The sequence below is a fragment of the Spinacia oleracea genome, chromosome 3 (assembly GCF_020520425.1).
Source record: "Spinacia oleracea cultivar Varoflay chromosome 3, BTI_SOV_V1, whole genome shotgun sequence".
NCBI lineage: Eukaryota > Viridiplantae > Streptophyta > Magnoliopsida > Caryophyllales > Amaranthaceae > Spinacia > Spinacia oleracea.
The window spans coordinates 122,694,071-122,711,090 of record NC_079489.1 but is presented as its reverse complement, the minus strand read 5'-3'; positions in this window follow the sequence as shown (position 1 = coordinate 122,711,090).

The window sequence follows — 17,020 nt, the reverse complement described above, 5'->3', positions numbered from 1 at the left end:
AACAGTAAATTTCCTCGATTGGTAGTGAATCCAAGAACGATTCACGGAAATGAGAGAAAGTGAGCAATTTAAAATGTACGTTTCTTATAGCGACTTTTATGGTTGTTTTCGAACATCAAAGTCGAATGGCAAACCAATTGGTGCTTGTGAATTCAAAATACACTGTAGTTTTGAAATCATGAAGCATTGAGTTTAATACGCTCAGCTTTACCAATGGTTAACAACCTAATATCTTTGTCCATTTAATTCTCGAATGAGTCTAGTCCCTAGACATTCGAATAGATCGATGCTTAGAGAACTTTAGAAGCTTCTGGTAAGATCATCTAGTTGAAACTTAATATTCAACATAAATTAAATGGTAAGAACCTTGTTGGGGTGACATTGGACATGTCTAACAAAGTATAAAATTCAACACTAAAGAATTCAATTCTTAAGACTATAAGAAAGGGTACAAGAAATAGGAAAACGAGGAACAAATGAAAGGAATTTACGATTCCGTTTCTACCTATAAGTTCATGTTTAAAGAGAAGTGACCTAGCAATCAAACTTCCTTGGTATCATATACCGCTTGAGGTTCTTACTTCGGTAATAACTCAAACAATGGAAGCTAGGATACACTAATGACCTACAAGTGGGAAATGAAGCATGGAAATGCTACATTAGTTGTAGGGTCATCTAGTTTGTTTTAAGTCCTTTCAAAGGCTGGAACTTAATGGCTATTTTGTTCCATAATCAGCATACCTAAATTTCTGTTTTTCAAACACAGAAAGACTCACATTCAAGAAAAAAAAAACAATGTTTGTTTGTTTATTTGAGTGAAATGGTCAATTACGGGTTGAGTCAAATATGCTTGATTAAAACAAACAACTCTTTAACAATAAAAACTTTACTAGGTTCAAATCAACCCCTGATTTGAGTTCCATTAATCTTTGGCATTGTTGTTTAGACCATATCAACAAGTTAACATTCACAAACTCTATTTTAATGGACTTTTGAAAGTTGGTTGATTTCTAGATCAACTTAAGACAAGCTAGTCTTACTTGTTGAAAGTAACAAAGAATATGAACTATTGTTAGAACGCCTAGACGATAGAGTTCAAAGCTAAAGAAAGGTTTTATTACTTTATTATTTCACATGGATTTGAGTGAATATAGGTTTATTTACTCAAATGTGATATAAGTTGAATCTGTTTGGCTAGTTCAAAGATTCAGAAGTATAAAATCCACTTGGCAAGAAATCATAAAGATCTAGGTTAGATCATGTTGATGATTACTTGGGACCAAATATGATCATCAATGATTGTGTGTTGTAATTTCACAATCTAGCTCCATAAGATATGGCATATCTACGTTGGAATAATCGAAGTCAATTAGTACTTGATTCGATCAATGATGAATCATAAAGACTTTTCCTATAATTTCTAAAACAAAATGCTCAACTACCACCAAACTAGACCAAATTCGTCAAAGCTATTGAAAAGTAATTTCAGAATAACTTTTCATAAAATAAATCTAAAGAGTTCCTAAACTCAGTGGGAGCTTAGTGTTTGTTATTCAACAAACTAAGGCCCCAAGTATAGATATATGTTTCATTGTGATTTATTCAAATGAGACACAAGGGTATTGTTTCTACCACGAATTTTTTGAGAACATAATGTTTGTTTGCTCGAAATAATGTCCTTTTGGAAATTCGTTTCCAAAATGACAAGTGGGAGAAAATAGACCTCGAAAGTTTTCGAGGCGAACAACAAACATAAACGGACATTCCGGAGGCTTTTCGAAGTGCTTCAGAAAATCCGAACTTATTCTTTAAGGACTTTAGAAGTGGCTTTAAAGAATAGACTTCTCTTAGAAGACTTTAACAAGTGCTTCAAGGAGAACAGAATATTCAAAGGACTTTCAAGTGGCTATTGATACTCTGTTGTTTGATGTTCTATACCCAAGTAGGCATAGAATTCAAGTCACTGAAACTATGAGATTCTTCTATTAGATAGTGAAGAAACATAGAGATCAGGTCAGTGAAACTATGAGATTCTTCTATTAAATAGTGAAGAAACCTACAACTTGCAGTCAAACTATTATCATATAGATTAATGAGTTTGTGACTTGTAAGAAAGCTATGACGAAATATAGATTCCCTAAAATGGTTAGAGGCCATATATAGACTATATGTTTAATTGGTTAAAGGCCATAAAACATACTCAATGTTTTGATGACAAAATTGAAATTTTGTTGATTTGCAAGAATAGTTTCACACCTATTGGTTGCAAGTTTGTTTTAAGGATAAAAACCATCAAACTTGGAATTGTGTTCACACACAAAGCTAGATTAGTTGCTAAAGGTTACAAGCAAATTCATGGTGTGAATTGTGTTGAAACCTCATGCATAATCGTAATGCTCAAGTCTATAATTCAAGCAATGATTGCATATTGGTACATATAGCAATTGGATGACAAAACGTATTCCTCAATCAAATCTTGGAATAAACTATGTACATGGTATGTCATAGGATTTGTGGATCCAAATAAATGCTTGAAAGAGAAAGCTAGCTTATAAAATCTAAGTACAGATTTAAGCAAGCAATTGGGAATTGGAATTATATTTTAATGAAGCTAATAAGTATTTTAGTTTCATAAAATATACATGATTCTTATAGATATATAAGAAGTTTAGTGGGAGTACTTAAAACTTAATTGGTCCTATGTGTATTACACACATATCTCTCTATTGTGAAATAACATTCAAATGCTAATGACTTAGATTTGAAATTATTCATCAATGATGGACCATGGAGAAACTTAGTACATACTGGGTATTAAGATCTATTTACAAAGATCTTATGATATTGTTTTGGATTAAGTAATGGCATTTACTAAATCAAACACGAAAGTCTCCATTGGAGATATTTGACCCATGTAAATAAATCTAAGTAAAGGATGTTTGAACTATGTATAAGCATTTACTAAGTTAAACATCAAAGAGTCTAAATGAGATTCTTAACCTATATTATATGTCAAAGAATTTAGCTGAATTCAGTATCTACTGAAACTAAATAAGCTAAAGTTACATGAATAGAATTCAATTGGGAATTATTCTGCAAAAGAATTTATCATGTATGATATAATATGAGGATCGCCAAAAACGTATCGTATGACTTTAGGCATGACGAACATATACCAATCTCTATTGATCTAAGTGAAGATCAACTAGATTGAGATCAAGAATACTTATGGTACTTGAAAAGGTACATAGGAATAGTTCTTGATTCAAGGAAATAAAGATATGCTAAATATTGATGCTACACGCATAAACACTGGCAAAGGATCAAGCAAGACCCTTTGGAGTTAACCATTGATAAGGACGAGCAATAGAGCATCGTGTTTTGAAATGGCAACATGGATTGGAGACCATGAGTTGTTGCGTGGGAAATTAAATATTAATTTCTATGTTCTAAGATACAACTGGAAAGTCTTCCACATATCTGTGAACTGCTTGGATAAGTAAATCCAAACAAAGCATCACTAGCAACCTAAACAGTTGAAGTAAAAGTAATTATTGCCTAAGAAGCAATAAAACAGGGTTGTTTAAAGTTCTTCACTGAACTTGGGTAGATCACCTATCTGCTGGCTTGATGGTTCTTCATTGAAAAATGCGTAGAACCACTCTTGAAGCAAGAAAAACGTCTGCTAACTTGATGGTTCTTCATTGCAAAATGAGTAAAACCACCATCGAAGTAAGAAAGACTAGATCACATAATAAACAAACTCGAAAAGATCTTATCATCATATCTCGAAGAACATTCGATGAAAAGGATATTAAGATTGGCAAAGCATGATAACTAAACCTATGCAACAAGTGAGAAGCAACACTCACGTTGTAGCACTGGAAATCAAGCATAGCTTTGAATTCCATGAATTGTTTTAGAAGATGGGTTTGAGGCCCATGGTTATAAAACATTGGGGTTGAACATTTATCATATATGAAATGTATTTTCATATTCCATTTAATCTTGGTTTAGTATTAAATGATGAGTCCCTTCAAATTTGACGATATATTCAAGATAGACTGTCAGGACCAGTCCTGTGACTAAGAAATGTCTATCAAGTGAACTTGAATGTCAAAGGTTGAAAATGGTCCCTAGTCGGAGTTTTCTATAAAATTGGACGCATAGAAAACGTTAGACGATTAGAATGCAAGATGACTAGTAGTTCTGTTTCTTGAACTATGTGGACATGGCAATGTCATAATCATTTGCATAGATACTTACTTTGGGAAGACTAGTATCGGAAGAGACCTATGAAACTTTTTACTGTAAGAGATGAAAATCTGTCATAAGTAAATTTCATTAAAATTATTAGACACTAAATCCTCAATACCTGAGTGATTTGAGATTACTTGTTTGAGAACTGGTTGCTTTGACGTTGACCAACCGTCGCACCGTAAAAGGAGGCTATAAAGGCAACGCTCAGGTAATCACCTATCAAACGAAGTCTAATCTCAAGATCGCAAGATTGGGATTGTCCTCCCATAAATCGGGATGAGATGCTTAAAAGTTGTACAAGGCCACTCGGAGAGCTAGAAACTGTGAAATGCATGGCCGTGCTCGGATGAATCATAGGCTATGATTATCTGTTTATTTGATCAGTTGAACTCTGAAACCGAGAAACACCTCTGGACTTAATAAGGATGACAACTCTTACCTTATGTTCAAGAACAAGCATCGAGCGACAAAGGAATTAGGAAATGCACACTTGTCCCTAAGGACAAGTGGGAGACTGAAGGAAATAATGCCCTTGGTCCAAGTATGCATTCTATGTTAAGTCTAATAAATGCGGTTCAGTATTAATTAACAAGTTAGTAATTCAGTGAGATCAAGTGAGCTGAATGCCTAGCTAGAGGCCGCTTCAGTTCAAGTGGAATTAATGATATTAATCCACAGCTTATTCTTGACTGAACCCGTAGGGTCACACAAATAGTACGTAAACGGATCAAGTATTTAATGGCATTAAATACTCCATCTATGGATATTCGGAATCGACGGATCTTGGTTTCAGTGGGAGCTGAGATCGTCACAGACAAGAAATGAATACTCCGGAAACGATGATATTGCCGGAAACAGAAATATGGATCGTATCGGAAATATAAATATTATCCAAGTCGTAGATGTTGCCGGAAACGGAAACATGGTACGTATCGGAAAATATTATCGGAAATGGAAATATTGCCAGAATCGGAAATATTGCCGGAAACGGAAATATTGTCAGAATCGGAAATATTATCGGAATCGGAAAATAATTCCGGAAAAGGAAATATTAAATATTTGTTCGAAACGCAAATTAATTCCGGAATCGGAAATATTAAATATTGTTCGTATGGGAAATGAATTCCGGAATCGGGAATTTAATCGGAAGCGTATCGTACGAATTAGCATCGGACGAGGCCCGCTAGACGAAGGCCCAGCACGAAGCCAGGCCGTCGCCCAGCGAGCCAACGCACACCAGCGCACGCCAAAGCCTCGACCAGGCCCAGCGCAAGGCCAGGCCCAGCCAAGGCCTTGGGCGCGCGCGCGGAGCACAGCAGTGGGCCGAGCGCTGTGCGCCTAGCGTGGGCCGCAAGGCTTGCGCAGGTGTACGGTGCTCGTGCATTACTTGTGCGGGAATCCTGAAGCAATCAGGATTCAAAGTGTGATTAAATCCTAAAACTATTAGATAATGATTATTTAATTAGAGTCCTAGTAGGGTTATAATTAAATAAATTAGTATCCTAATAGGATTCCAAAACCCTTTCCACAACTCTATAAATAAGTGCCTAGGGTCACATATTTTCAGAGATTATTCAAGTATTCAAAGTGAGTTTTTGAGAGAAAATTCAGACACATTTCTTATCTAAGAGTGCCGAAAATCTTTAGTACCTTAAGGGCGATTCTAGTTGGTCAATCTTAAGGCGGATCCGGACGTGCTGTGGACTATCTACGGAGGGACGACACTTGGAGTCCTAAAGACTTGTTCTTGTTCGGTTCGGGCGCAGCTAGGGAAGGCACGCAACAAAGAGTATGCATCTAAACTATGCTATATGATTATGTGTAAATAATATGTATTCCTGGCTAAATGGTTTTTCCGCATGATTTATGAATTGTCATATGTATCATAAACTAACACCTTAAGCATTACGTAGGTAATGGCTGAAAATACCCATTCCGGAACGCATATTCAAAAATTTTGCCGAAGGGATTCTCATGGAATTAAAGCCTCATTAAGTCAAAATTAACATAAAATCCGTATTAGCTATTACCAATCAAGCTCAATAACCAGTACGCGCCAATTACTTTTCATTTGCGTCGGAATGCTGAACGTTTGAGTGCACAAGCGCTCAAACAAAGAGCGCAGTTTGGTAAAATTCAGGCTACGGAACAAAATTTACTAAAAAAGGGCCAAGTACACAAACGCCTGCAGGCGCTGGAAATTTCCAGCGTACAACAGGCAAGCGCTAGAAAATTCCAACGCTGCGCTTTTAAGCGCCGGACCTTTCTGGCGCCACTGTCTTCACTCTCGACAATTTTCGCGTACTCTTGGCTTAGACTAAAAATGATTCTCAAAGTAATTGTTGGTGTTAGGTTATGATACATATGACAATTCATAAATCATGCGGACAAACCATAAAGCAAGGAAAGCATATTATTTACACATAATCATTTAGCATAGTTTAGATGCATACTCTTTGTTGCGTGCCTTCCCTAGCTGCGCCCGAACCGAACAAGAACAAGTCTTTAGGACTCCAAGTGTCGCCCCTCCGTAGATAGTCCACAGCACGTCCGGATCCGCCTTAAGCTTGACCAACTAGGATCGCCCTTAAGGTACTTAGAATTTTCGGCACTTTATAGGCAATTGTATGACTGAATTTTTGCTCTCAAAAATCACTTTGAATACTTGAATACTCGCTGTAAATATGTGACCCTAGGCACCTATTTATAGAGTTATGGAAAAGGATTTAGAATCCTATTAGGATACTAATTTATTTAATTATAATCCTACTAGGACTCTAATTAAATAAACTAAATCTTTTAGGATTAGATTTAATCATATGACAAATCCCGGTAGCCTTAGGATTCGAGTAACACACTTCGAGTGATACGCTAGCACCGCACGCAGGCCTTGCGGCCCACGCACAGCGCCAGCCCACTCGTCGCAGCCCCGCGCGCGCGCCAAGGCCATTGCTGGGCCTGGCCTTGCGCTGGACCGGGCGTGGCTTTGTAGCGTGTTTTTGGGCGCTTGGGCTTGCTGAGCGTAGGCCTGGCTTCGTGCTGGGCCTTCGTCTAGCAAGTCTCGTCCGATGCTAATTCGTACGACGCGCTTCCGATTAAATTCCCGATTCCGGAATTTATTTCCGATACGAACAATATTTAATATTTCCGATTCCGGAATTAATTTCCGTTTCGAACAAATATTTAATATTTCCGTTTCCGGAATTATTTCCCGATTCCGATAATATTTCTGATTCTGACAATATTTCCGTTTCTGGCAATATTTCCGATTCCGGCAATATTTCCATTTCCGATAATATTTTCCGATACGTACCATGTTTCCGTTTCCGGCAACATCTACGACTTGGATAATATTTATATTTCCGATACGATCCATATTTCTGTTTCCGGCAATATCATCGTTTCCGGAGTATTCATTTCTTGTCTGTGACGATCTCAGCTCCCACTGAAACCAAGATCCTTCGATTCCGAATATCCATAGATGGAGTATTTAATGCCATTAAATACTTGATCCGTTTACGTACTATTTGTGTGACCCTACGGGTTCAGTCAAGAGTAAGCTGTGGATTAATATCATTAATTCCACTTGAACTGAAGCGGCCTCTAGCTAGGCATTCAGCTCACTTGATCTCACTGAATTATTAACTTGTTAATTAATACTGAACCGCATTTATTAGACTTAACATTGAATGAATACTTGGACCAAGGGCATTATTTCCTTCAGTCTCCCACTTGTCCTTAGGGACAAGTGTGCATTTCCTAAATCCTTTGTCGCTCGATGCTTGCTCTTAAACATAAGGTAAGAGTTGTCATCCTTATTATGTCCAGAGGTGTTCCTCGGTTTCAGAGTTCAACTGATCAAATAAACAGATAATCATAGCCTATGATTCATCCGAGCACGACCATGCATTTCACAGTTTCTAGCTCTCCGAGTGGCCTTTTACAACTTTTAAGCATCTCATCCCGATTTATGGGAGGACAATCCCAATCTTGCGATCTTGAGATTAGACTTCGTTTGATAGGTGATTACCTGAGCGTTGCCTTTATAGCCTCCTTTTACGGTGCGACGGTTGGTCAACGTCAAAGCAACCAGTTCTCAAACAAGTAATCTCAAATCACTCAGGTATTGAGGATTTAGTGTCTAATAATTTTAATGAAATTTACTTATGACAGATTTTCATCTCTTACAGTAAAGTTTCATAGGTCTTGTCCGATACTAGTCTTCCCAAAGTAAGTATCTATGCAAATGATTATGACATTTCCATGTCCACATAGTTCAAGAAATAGAACTACTAGTCATCTTGCATTCTAATCATCTAACGTTTTCTATGCGTACAATTTTATAGAAAACTCCGACTAGGGACCATTTTCAACCTTTGACATTCAAGTTCACTTGATAGACATTTCTTAGTCACAGGACTGGTCCTGACAGTCTATCTTGAATATATCGTCAAATTTGAAGGGACTCATCATTTAATACTAAACCAAGATAAAATGGAATATGAAAATACATTTCATATATGATAAATGTTCAATCCCATTGTTTTTCAACCATGGGCCTCAAACCCATCTTAAAAACAGTTCATGGAATTCAAAGCTATGCTTGATTTCCAGTGCTACAACGTGAGTGTTGCTTCTCACTTGTTGCATAGGTTTAGTTATCACGCTTTGCCAATCTTAACATCCTTTTCATCGAATGTTCTTCGAGATATGATGATAAGAACTTTTGAGTATGTTTATTTTGTGATCTAGTCTTTCTTGCTACATTAGTGGTTCTACGCATTTTGCAATGAAGAACCATTAAGTCAACAGACTTGTGATCTTCCCAAGTTCAATGAAGAACTCATATAAACAACTCTATTTTATTGCTTCTTAGGCAATAATTACTTTTACTTCAACTGTATAGGTTGCTAGTGATGCTTTGTTTGGATCTACTTATCCAAGCAGTTCACAGATATGTGGAAGACTCTCCAACTATATCTTAGAACATAGAAATTATTATTTTAATTTCCCACGCAACAACTCATGGTCTTCAATCCATGTTGCCATTTCAAAACACGATGCTCTTTAGCTCGTCTTTGTCAATGGTTAACTCCAAAGGGTCTTGCTTGATCCTTTGCCAGTGTTTATGCGTGTAGCATCAATATTTAGCATATCTTTATTTCCTTGAATCAAGAACTATTCCTATGTACCTTTTCAAGTACCATAAGTGTTCTTGATCTCAATCTAGTTGATCTTCACTTAGATCAATAGAGATTGGTATATGTTCGTCATGCCTAAAGTCATACGATACGTTTTTGGCGATCCTCATATTATATTATATACATGATAAATTCTTTTGCAGAATAATTCCCAATTGAATTCTATTCATGTAACTTTAGCTCATTCAGTTACAGTAGATACTGAATCCAACTAAATTCTTTGACATATAATATAGGTGAAGAATCTCATTAGATTCTTTGATGTTTAACTTAGTAAATGCTTATACATAGTTCAAACATTCATTACTTAGATTTATTCATATGGATCGAATATCTCCAATGGAGTGTTTCGTGTTTGATTTAGTAAATGCCATTACTAAACAATATCATAAGATCTTTGTAAATAGATCTTAATACCCAGTATGTACTAAGTTTCGCCTTGGTCCATCATTGATGAATAATTTCAAACCTAAGTCATTAGCATTTGAATGTTATTTCACAATAGAGAGATATGTGTGATACACATAGGACCAAATAAGTTTTACGTACTCCCACTAAACTTCTTATATATCTATAAGAATCATGTATATTTTATGAAACTAAAATGCTTATTAGCTTCACTAAAATACAGTTCCAATTCCCAATTGCTTGCTTAAATCTGTACTTAGATTTCATAAGTTAGCATTCCTTTTCAAGCATTTATTTGGATCCACAAATCCTATGACATGCCATGTACATAGTTTTCTTCCAACATTGAGGAATACGTTTTGTCATCCAATTGTCATATGTACCAATATGCAATCATTGCTTGAGTTATAGACTTGAGCATTACGATTATGCATGAGGTTTCAACACAATCCATGCCATGAATTTGCTTGTAACCTTTAGCAACTAATCTAGCTTTGTGTGTGAACACAATTCCATGTTTGATGGTATTTATCCTTAAAACAAACTTGCAACCAATAGGTGTGAACCTATTCTTGCAAATCAACAAAATTTCAATTTTGTCATCAAAACATTGAGTATGTTTTATATCCTCTAACCATTTAAAACATTTGAGTTTATATATGGCCTCTAACCATTTTAGGGAATCTAGGTTTCGTCATAGCTTTCTTACAAGTCACAAACTCATTAATCTAATAGTTTGACTGCAAGTTGTAGGTTTCTTCACTATCTAATAGAAGAATCTCATAGTTCTAGTGACCAGAACTCTATGTTTCTTTACTATCTAATAGAAGAATCTCATAGTTCCAGTGACTTGAACTCTATGCCTACTTGGGTATAGAACATCAAACAATAGAATATCAACAGGCACTTTGAGAGTCCTTTGAATATTCTATTCTCTTTGAAGCACTTGTAAAGTCTTCTAAGAGATGTCTATTCTTTAAAGCCACTTCTAAAGTCCTTAAAGAATAAGTTCGGATTTTCTGAAGCACTTCGAAAAGCCTCCGGAATGTCCGTTTATGTTTGTTGTTCGCCTCGAAGACTTTCGAGGTCTATTTTCTCCCACTTGTCATTTTGGAAACGAATCTCCAAAAGGACATTATTTCGAGCAAACAAACATTATGTTCTCAAAAATTCGTGTTAGAAACAATACCCTTGTGTCTCATTTGAATAAATCACAATGAAACATATATCTATACTTGGGCCTTAGTTTGTCGAATGACAAACACTAAGCTCCCACTGAGTTTTGCAACTCTCAAGATATATTTTATGAAAAGTTATTCTGAAATTACTTTTCAATAGCTTTGACGAATTTGGTTTAGTTTCGTGGTAGTTGAGCATTTTGTTTTAGAAATTATAGGAAAAGTCTTTATGATTCATCATTAATCGAATCAAGTACTAATTGACTTCGATTATTCCAACTAAGATATGCCATATCTTATGGACCTAGATTGTGAAATTACAACACACAATCATTGATGATCATATTTGGTCTCAAGTAATCATGATCTAACTTAGATCTTTATGATTTCTTGCCAAGTGGATTTTATACTTCTGAATCTTTGAACTAGCCAAACGGATTCAACTTATATCACATTTGAGTAAATAAACCTATATTCACTCAAATCCATGTGAAATAATAAAGTCATAAAATCTTTCTTTAGCTTTGAACTCTATTGTCTAGGCGTTCTAACAATAGTTCATATCTTTTGTTACTTTCAACAAGTAAGACTAGCTTGTCTTGAATTGATTTAGAAATCAATGAACTTTCAAAAGTCCATCAAAATAGAGCTTTTGAATGTTAACTTGTTGATATGGTCTAAGCAACAGTGCCAAAGATTAGTGGAACTCAAATCAAGGGGTTGATTTGAACCTAGTAAAGTTCTTTAAAGAGTTGTTTGTTTTAATCAAGCATATTGACTCAACCTGTAATTGACCATTTCATTCAAATAAACAAACAAACATTGTTTTTTTTGTTTTTCTTGAATGTGAGTCTTTCTGTGTTTGAAAACATAAATTTAGGTATGTTGATTATGGAACAAAATAGCCATTAAGTTCCAGCCTTTGAAAGGACTTAAAACAAACTAGATGACCCTACAACTAATGTAGCATTGCCATGCTTCATTTCCCACTTGTAGGTCATTAGTGTAGCCTAGCTTCCATTGTTTGAGTTATTACCGAAGTAAGAACCTCAAGTGGTATATGATACCATTTTCAACCTTTGACATTCAAGTTCACTTGATAGACATTTCTTAGTCACAGGACTGGTCCTGACAGTCTATCTTGAATATATCGTCAAATTGAAGGGACTCATCATTTAATAAACCACAAATTAAATGGAAAAATGAATTCTTTTCATTTATTGTGAATGATTAACCAATAATGTTTTACAAAGATTTAAACTCTAAAACTTTAAAACATTAAACAGGGTCATCAAAGCCATTCTCCAATATGCTTGATTCCCATAGCTGCAGTGTGCGAGTTGTGCTTCGCCTGCGGCAGAGGTTTAGTCAATGGATCTGATATGTTGTCATCAGTTCCAATCTTGTTTATCTCGACTTCTTTTCTTTCAACGAACTCTCGTAGAAGGTGAAATCTACGAAGTACATGCTTGACTCTCTGGTGGTGTCTAGGCTCCTTTGCCTGTGCAATAGCTCCGTTATTATCACAATACAGGGCTATTGGTCCTTTAATGGAGGGGACTACACCAAGTTCACCTATGAACTTCCTTAGCCATATAGCTTCCTTTGCTGCTTCATGTGCAGCAATGTACTCCGCTTCAGTTGTAGAATCCGCAATGGTGCTTTGCTTAGCACTTTTCCAGCTTACTGCACCTCCGTTGAGGCAGAAGACAAACCCAGACTGTGATCTGAAATCATCTTTGTCGGTTTGGAAACTTGCGTCCGTATAGCCTTTAACAATTAATTCATCATCTCCACCATAGACCAGGAAGTCATCTTTGTGCCTTTTCAGGTACTTCAGAATATTCTTGGCAGCAGTCCAATGCGCCTCTCCTGGGTCTGACTGGTATCTGCTCGTAGCACTGAGTGCGTACGCAATATCCGGGCGTGTACATATCATAGCATACATTATTGAACCAATCAATGATGCATATGGAATCCCATTCATTCGTCTACGCTCATCAAGTGTTTTTGGGCACTGATTCTTACTTAGAGTCATTCCATGAGACATGGGTAGGTAGCCTCGCTTGGAGTCCGCCATCTTGAACCTATCAAGCACCTTATTGATATAAGTGCTTTGACTAAGTCGAATCATCCTTTTAGATCTATCTCTGTAAATCTTGATGCCCAATATGTACTGTGCTTCTCCTAGATCTTTCATCGAAAAACATTTCCCAAGCCAAATCTTGACAGAGTTCAACATAGGAATGTCATTTCCGATAAGTAATATGTCGTCGACATATAATACTAGGAAAGCAATTTTGCTCCCACTGACCTTCTTGTATACACAAGATTCGTATGCGTTCTTGATGAAACCAAAGTCACTGACTGCTTCATCAAAATGTATATTCCAGCTCCTGGATGCCTGCTTCAATCCGTAGATTGACTTCTTTAGCTTGCATACCTTTTTAGCATTCTTTGGATCCTCAAAACCTTTCTGGTTGAGATCTATATCTTTGCGATCTACGCGGGGTAACATTTCTAGTTTGACCATGATTCTCACCAGATTCTTCTAAAGATCTCTGAGTTTCATCCTGAATGTCATCTTGAGCATTCTCTAGAGTTTGTTGTTCGACTCGAATTTCTTCGAGGTCTACTTTTCTCCCACTTGTCATTTTGGAAATGTGATCTTTCTCCAAAAAGACACCATCTCGAGCAACAAACACTTTGTTCTCAGATGTATTGTAGAAGTAATACCCCTTTGTTTCCTTTGGATAGCCCACAAGGATACATTTGTCAGATTTTGGATGAAGTTTGTCTGAAATTAATCGTTTGACGTATACTTCACATCCCCAAATCTTTAGAAAAGACACATTTGGAGGCTTTCCAAACCATAATTCGTAAGGAGTCTTTTCGACAGCTTTAGACGGAGCTCTATTTATAGTGAGTGCAGCTGTATTTAGTGCATGTCCCCAAAATTCTAATGGAAGTTTGGCCTGACCCATCATTGACCTGACCATGTCTAGCAAGGTTCTGTTCCTCCGTTCCGACACACCGTTCCATTGTGGTGTTCCAGGAGGAGTCAATTCTGATAGAATTCCACATTCTTTCAGATGGTCATCAAATTCATAGCTCAGATATTCACCGCATCTATCAGACCGCAGTGCCTTAATCTTCTTGCCTAATTGATTCTCTACTTCACTCTGAAATTCCTTGAATTTGTCAAAGGATTCAGACTTATGCTTCATTAGGTAGACATAACCATATCTACTGAAGTCATCAGTGAAAGTGATAAAGTAGCTGAAACCACCTCTAGCATTTGTACTCATTGGTCCACATACATCTGTATGGATTAAACCCAATAGTTCATTTGCTCTTTCTCCAACTTTAGAGAAAGGTTGCTTTGTCATTTTGCCAAGTAAACATGATTCGCATTTACCATAATCCTCTAAGTCAAATGGTTCTAGAATTCCTTCCTTTTGAAGTCTTTCTAAGCGTTTCAAGTTTATATGGCCTAATCGACAATGCCACAGATAGGTGAGATCTGAATCATCCTTTTTGGCCTTTTTGGTATTTATGTTATATACTTGTTTGTCGTGATCTAATAAATAAAGTCCATTGACTAATCTAGCAGATCCATAAAACATCTCTTTAAAATAAAACGAACAACTATTGTCTTTTATTAAAAAGGAAAATCCCTTAGCATCTAAGCAAGAAACTGAAATGATGTTTTTAGTAAGACTTGCAACATGGAAACACTCTTCCAGTTCCAAAACTAGCCCGGAGGGCAACGACAAATAGTAAGTTCCTACAGCTAATGCAGCAATCCGTGCTCCATTTCCCACTCGTAGGTCGACTTCACCCTTGCTTAACTTTCTACTTCTTCTTAGTCCCTGTGGATTGGAACATAAGTGTGAGCCACAACCTGTATCTAATACCCAAGAAGTTGAATTAGCAAGTATACAGTCTATAACGAACATACCTGAAGATGGAACGACTGTTCCGTTCTTCTGATCTTCCTTTAGCTTTGAACATTCTCTTTTGTAATGGCCTATTCCATCACAATAAAGACAGCTTGATGTGGACTTGTCCTGCTTTAATTTAGCATTACCCTTGGACTTTCCACCTTTCTTGAACGGTCTCCTTCTAGCCTTGAGTAAATCTTTGGCTTCCCAGTCCAGTATTATTTCAGCCTTTCTGACAAGGTGAACAAATTCTGCAACTGTTTCTTCTCTTGGTTCACTTAGGTATAGTTGCTTGAAGCGACCAAACCCACTGTGTAGTGAATTGAGCAAGATAGAGACTGCCATCCTTTCGCTTATTGGTGTTCCTAGTAGACTTAGGCGATCAAAGTATGAACGCATAAGATCCACATGAAACCTCAGTGGGACGCCTACCCTCTGTTTAGTGCGAAGGAGCTGAACATGTGTTTCTTGGACCTCCATCCTATAACACCTGTTGGGAGAACTAACCTTTAGAGCAGAAATTGATTCAATCAACTCATGGACGTTCAGGTCCCTGTCCTCCGTGCTTCCACGACAGATATCCCTCAGATTCTTGATGAGCGTAAAAGGTTCATAGGCTATAAACCTTCTAGCCCAATCATCAGGGATATTGTTCAGCATGAGACTCATAACCTTTTTGAGATCCGCATCCCAGGCGTAAAATCTCTCAGGGGTCATGTCTCTGGCATAGTAGCTTGGCATGGGATGTGACAGTACATACTCAAGTCCATTGAGTTTGACTATTTCAACTAGCTTAGCTTCCCATTCAAGAAAATTTGCCAGGTTAAGCTTGACCATAAGCTCAGAACCTATGATGATGTTTTGATTGTTGTTTGCCATATTTAAAAACTACAATTGAAAAGAATAAACAAATAAATAACTTAAATTCTAGCATACATGCATAATTCAATGTTTATTAAGCATTTTATTCAAGTTATGTGTTCCGGCAGGTGTGAATAAAATGATTCCAAGATCCTAAAATCATTGAAGAACTAAGTATTTGTGTACCTTGCCCCTTTAGGACCAATAAGTAACACCTCGCTGAGCGAAAACTATTACTAGATTGATGTAAAGGATATCCAAGCAAGTGTATATTTTGGCATGGCACCTTTTAACTCAATTTTTAAGTTTGGAACTTAAGGCTCTTACTATGTTGGTTAGATTTTAAGTGAACTAAAATCCTTAATCATGCAACATAATCAAGCTTTTGATCTCATGCATTTTAAGACATATTTAAAAGCAATAAATAACTTAAAACATGCATAAGATAAATGTGATCTAGTATGGCCCGACTTCATCTTGAAGCTTTAACTTCAAAGTCCGTCTTGAAAATCTCCGTGGGAGGCACCATTTTCTTCAAATAGGATAAGCTATAATTAAAACTAATTACAACTATTTGATGGTACGCAGACCATATTTGAATTGAAAAACAACTTTGGTACTTTAGACCAATTACATTCAAATTAATGGTATGCAGACCATATTTTCTATCCTATTTGGGCCATACTAGTCACTTCATAACCTGCAAAACAGTACATATACAATATATACCATTCACCCATTCATTATCATGAATGGCCCATATAGCTGGTTAGTAAAACATTTATGCATCACGTAAACATTTGCATCAATTAATCAAGGGCACCAATAATCTACCAATTATTCAGTCCTTATTAATTCTAATCAAGTTGTTTTAACCTTAAGGATTTGTAGACCTAATCAAGAGTTTATGACTAAAAAGGGCTCCCACTTAAACAATTAAATTCATATGCTTTACTAATTTTAAACATAAAAATGTATTTCTAGTCTAACCGGAAACATACAAATTTAATTAAAATTTAAAGCTCATATAAATTTATAATTGAATCCAAAAAGTTTAATTTAATTTCAGTCGTATTTAAATTAATTCATGATTTTAATTTTAGTAAAATAATTAGAATAAATAAAATTTATTATAATTACAATATTCAAAATTAAAATCCAAGAAAAT